We start from the raw sequence: 6000 nt of genomic DNA on the forward strand, positions 1-6000 counted from the left end.
TACATATATGCAAGGGGATATCCGAGGTGAATGTAGTTCTTCTTTTGTTACTCTTATCCCTAAAACGAAAGACCCGGTTTCCCTAAATTAATTTAGACCGATTAACCTTATTGGGGCCATAAGTAAGGTAATATCCAAAGTCCTTTATAATCGCCTCAAAAGGTTATATCTTTTGTTGTGTTTGAAACCCAATCGGCCTTTCTCGGGGACCGTTACATCTTAGACGGTCCTCTTATTTTAAATGAAATTTTGTCTTGGCTTAAAAAGAATAAAAAACAGTCACACCCTGACCCACAGCGGATTGGTACGGGACATGATGATTGTCCATAGCTCATAACAACTAACCATTGTTTCAATATTTAAAGCACAACCATTTAATTTGTCACATAACATATAATATCCAAAATTGTTCATACATTGTTCAAAAATAAAACATAGCACAAGATTTCAGTTTATTTTCCTAAGGCCTATGCTACGTGTCCTCATATCCTGATCATCAACCTTGGTTACCTGCACCACGTTAGAAAAATATATTTGGGTCAACGAATATGCTGTTGAGCAATTTCCTCATTTTATAAGATAAGTTTTATATTTACTTTAGGAAAAATTCTTTTAACATGCTTTTCAAAGTTAGTATAAAAATTATCACATATCAACAACACAAACAACAAAGCCAAATATACCAAATGAGAACACACAAACAAGTAACTATACGAAACAAATCAAATATAAGACTCAAAGACTGTAGCGTGCATTAATCTCAAGCCCCAGAGAGCGAGTATAATACTGGTGGTGATACTAGGCTACAACTCATGGCCGTGGGGGAACCTAGTCAGCCATGGATCCACATGAGAAGATAGCATGTAATAGACTGACATGGCATAGCAATTAAAAACACATATAGACATCCATATATTAACACATTGAAACATAACATGCTAATGATAAAATAAACCAAGTGTTTGTATAACATGATGCACCCCAAAATTTTTAAAAATAAAAGGGGAAAAATAGAAGAAATCACTCATAGTTTGCGAAGTGTCCCAGAATGATAAAGATACCGCACAAAATGATAAAGATACCACACGAGAATTAGGAGAAAATCCAAATGACAAGTGTGATTCAACCTAGACAAACGAATGCAACAAGGAAAGGGTAAACGTTATACTAGGCATAGCTAAATGAACATACACGACATGTTGGACTCTTTGGGCCTAACAGGCCTCTACAAGGCAACGCCAAGCCTAAAGGCGAGCCTAAGCAAGCCTACCTAAACGAGTCTAATGCTCCTTAACTAAGAACCTGAACTAAACTAATTAAAAGCTATAAATAAATGAATAACAAAAAGAAAGGAAAATTACCTCAAAAGAAGCTTTACAAAATGAGAAAAGCTTGAAGGGCAGCACCTCCTCGCCGAGGGCAAAAAAGAACTACTACGCACAACACCCAAAGGGGTATTGCACTTGTTGAACCACCAAATTTTGGTTATTCCAATTGTTTATACTCAAACTAGGTGTTGTAATCTATAGGGAACCAAGAAAAGGTATTTATAGGTGTGAAAGAGAGCAAAAAAAATGGAATTTGGGCGATGTGGGACGAGTTTAAAAGAAGGTTCGTGCGCCAAACTTGTTTCCGCAATTCCCGCTTTGTTATAACTCCGTTTCGTGCATGGTTTTCGCCTACGTTCACTATTTTCATAGTACTATCATACAGAAGAGAGTAATCCTATATTAATGGTGATGGGAATTGGGTTTAAACATTGGATCTTGATGCGGGTCGAGGGTTACGCTCACAAACTTGTGTTTGTGATTCCCGCTACGCTTGGGCTCGGTTTTATGCACCATTTGAACCTACGGGTGGCAATTCTTGTCACGACCCGAACCCGACACAAAAAAAAACAGGTTTGGGTCGACTAACACGACCCGTTTAAAAAAACGCACAGGTTGACCCGTATTAAAAACAGGTCGGCTTCGGGTTAACCCGTATAAAACGGGTTGACCCATTAACCAATTTAACTATTTAGATAAAAAATCTTTTATATTTTTGTTTTTTCGGTTTCTATTTTACATGGTCAGTTATAATAATGTTAATTTTGATACATTATATTATTTATTTATCACACTCATACTCATCATTAAACATGTTATCGATAACCCGCTTAAAACCGAACAACTCGTTTATAAATCGTCAACTTATATCACTCATTTAAAAATATGGGTTAAACGGGTCGAGTTCGGGTTGACCGAATTAATATGGGTCGGGTTAGGGTTGAAATTGTAACAACCCGACTTTCCAAGTCAAAGTCAAAGTCAAACTCAAGGTCAAGTCAAGATCTTATTCAGATCTGTTATTTCTTGCTTAATTGACTTATACACTCGAGATTCGATAATAGTTTAACCATTTGCGGTAATCGATATATTGGTTTTCGCCACATTTTAAAAACTATGGTTTACAACACATTCACAACGCTTATTCAAAACACAGTTAATGTATTTAAACGCACTTTATCACATTGTTACTTCACGCTATCACAACGCAACGCAAACTCGAAACGCAGTTATTGGTATTGTTCTATGTGTGTGTGTTATTATGTGCTTTACTTGTGTGTACCTTATATATGTTTTGGGATGTTATTCGCAGACGCAATCGCAACTTTATCGCAACGCAATCTCATCGCAACTCGAAACGCAGATTTATTTTTAGGCATATTATGTGTTATGTTATTTGTGTAACTACTTGCTTAAAACGTTATGTGGATATCTCATCGCAACGCTTACTCTCAACTCGCTTAAACGCAACGCAACGCTTAACACACGAAACGAAAGTTGGAAAACAAACTCGCACAAGCCATCTGATCGAATGACCCTTTGATCGAATGACCATCCGATCGGATGGCCATCCGACCCACTTCTCCACCGCCTTACTTCCTCTCTGTCACACCCCAACCGATGGCGGAAACATCGGGGTGCGAGCACTAAGCGTTCAGATTGCTCAAGAGAATTCCACAACACTAGACATTTCAATAGTTTTATGTAAATTTCATAGCAAATTGTCTAGAACCAATATCCATCAAATAAACATCAAATTACATCATCAAAATTGTTCAAAGTCTTAGATTTGCTAAGTGACGTTTCTAGGCATCATCCTAGCTTGTTTCCCATGCATTCCAAAGCAACCTATTAGCCTGCAACATGTATTAAAATATCAATACAAAAGTATTGGCGAGTATACAAGTTTGATACTAGAATAATAGATTAAAACAACTCATATCCATAGTGTAAATAATAAATATAGTTTGCAGTCGTGCTAGTGTCGCAGTCCATGCTGTGATAGCCCAAGTATCCTGATGCTTTAGTGTTTACCCAAGGCTCAAGGTAAACTAGAATCCTCCTAACAATACCCCCCGAGAATAATGGGAGAGGTGCATCTCCTATAGCGCTACTATTGTTAAGGTGGAACTACACACTCTGGATTAAACGTCACATAGCACAAGAATCAAGAATCAAGAATCACAAGCTCCACATAGGATAGAGTATAAGTTTTCAAAGATTCAAGTTTAAGTTTTATAGAATACATGTTACACCCCAAAAGCTTAAAGTTAAAAGGGGATCGAGTATACTCACAGTGATTGCTTAACAATCACGACTGTTATTGGATCAAAGGGAGCTCTTTTGAGATTAGCCTGATTTAGATTACCATAGGATAAGCGTTGCATAGAGTAACAAGGCTGAATAAAGTGTTAAAACAGTCACCGGGTCGAAGGGCTGTCCGACCCGACGGCTGGCCGGTCGGTCGGCTGACATGTGATGTAATGTCACACCCCAACCGATGGCGGAATCATCGAGGCATGGCACTGAGCGAAACAGATTGTCCAGAAGTTTCCAAAACATTTATCATTACTATTCAATTTAAGTAATACGTCCCATACCGTATCTCAAACAGTAAAATAAATTATTACAGACAAAAATCCAGGAAAATATTCGGTTCCGACAACTCAGATTTAAATAGACAGCAATTGTTTATCTGCTTCTAGAGACCCTTAATTTGACCACTACAGACAACTATTTGTTGGGCTCTAGAGCTTTATTCTAGCCTCGCTTTCCTAGCAGATAAGCATCTTAAACACCTGTCACATACGTTAAATAAAGTCAATACATAAAATGTAAAGGTGAGCATACAAGTTTGATAATAGCATAATAGAGTTCGAAATAGTTTACGCATAACCAGCACGTACACAGAGGAAAATAAAGCATGTTAATTATCGACATGGATCTATCGATACCAACGACTACGGGTTGACTGCCCGAGGCAGTTTGCAATACATGATTACCACCGTAATCCATGCAAGTAATTGTCCTTAACAACCCCCGTGTGAACGGGTGCTGAGTCCAAACTATAGTACTATCGTCGTTAAGGCAGGTAGACAGCATTCCACGTGTAAACGTAACAACAAGCATTCATTTAGTCACGTAATACATGCGGTAACGGTTAGCGTTTAAAATGTTGCGTAGTGTGTTCGATGTGATTTCGTATAAGTAACGTATGTAACACCCAAAAGTGCTGAAAGCAAAAAGGGATCGAGTATACTCACAGCGGTTGATGGATTGAAGGGAGCGCTTGAGAGTAGGGTTAGCCTGAATAGTCTGATAGCATAACGATAAGCAACGTGTAAAACGGAAAACAAGTGTTGGAGAGTCAGAAAGCTGGTCGATCGGACGGCTGACCGTTCGGTTGACAGTCCGTTCTAACAGCTGTCCGGTCGGTCGATAGGCCGATCAGATGGCTGTTCGAGTGGATTGTTTCTTCCTTAGAGTGAGATGTGTTTGTGTATGATGGTTGGCATTTGAGGTTTTTGTTGTAGCATTTGAAAACATTGAAGTATCTTTACCTTTCAGGTCGGTCGATCGGACGGTTGTTCGATCGGCCGGCAACCCGATCGGTTAGGTACCCGATCGGACGGTTGTTTCTTCCTTAAAGTATAGTATCTCATGATCCGAAGAGTAATCCAATCGGACGGTAGTCCGATCGAACAACAGTTCGTTCAGTACTCAACTTCAAAATAGATTGATTAAGTGTGGGACCATGTGCTAGCCGATCGGCTGGCCAGTCGATCGGCTGACTGTCCGATCGGCTGGTTGTCCGTTCGGACAGCAGTCCGATCGGTCAGCATCCTGACCTGATTAGCCTATTCATCTAACACTTGGTTGTTCTGATTGTTTGTCGCTTTATCGAGGTATTTTGACAACGTGTCGAACCATAGAACCCTCGCTCTTACTTGTTTCCCCTGATCGAACAGGAACCACCCAAATCCGACCGGTGAACTGTTCGGAACAGAGTTTAACGTTTAACCTGAAATTGGTGAACCTCGTGGGTAGAATCTGGATCTTAAGCCATGCAACCACCGGAATGATTAGCAAGTCGGCACAAGCTCCGTTTCTATCGGTTTGAAGGCATTGAGTGTAAAAGAGTTGAAAGAAAGTTGGAGAAATCATCTTTCAATCCTTTTCACCGTGTATATGTTTAGATCTATGAAAGATCATTGTTTGTTTATGTGGAAATCGGTCAGATCCAAGTTATTCTTGGTGGATTGAGACCAAAACATGAAGTTCTTCAAGAACCCATGATGACATCATCCTAGAACACTTGAATCTCAATGATTTCACGGTTAAAAGTTAAGATTTGAAAGGTAGAAAGGTGTAGGAGTGCATGTAGATCAAGAAAGTACAAGATTTAGGACGAAATCTTACCGGAATTGGGAGAAATCTGAGAAAAAGATGAGCTAAGCGTGCTAGTCGGACAGAGGTTTCCAAAAGTGGAAAGGATGACAATGACAGGGGTATTTATAGGATGCCAAATGAGGAAAGTGCTGGCCGATCGGCTAGGCAGCTCGATCGGACAGCCTGTCCGATCGGCTGGTTGTTCGATCGGCTGGTAGCCTGATCGATCGGCTGCACGATTCGAGTGGTCGGTGCGATGATTTTCGATATTTCGATTTCGATT

Source organism: Helianthus annuus, chromosome 16 (assembly GCF_002127325.2).
Source record: "Helianthus annuus cultivar XRQ/B chromosome 16, HanXRQr2.0-SUNRISE, whole genome shotgun sequence".
In the NCBI taxonomy this organism is placed as follows: domain Eukaryota; kingdom Viridiplantae; phylum Streptophyta; class Magnoliopsida; order Asterales; family Asteraceae; genus Helianthus; species Helianthus annuus.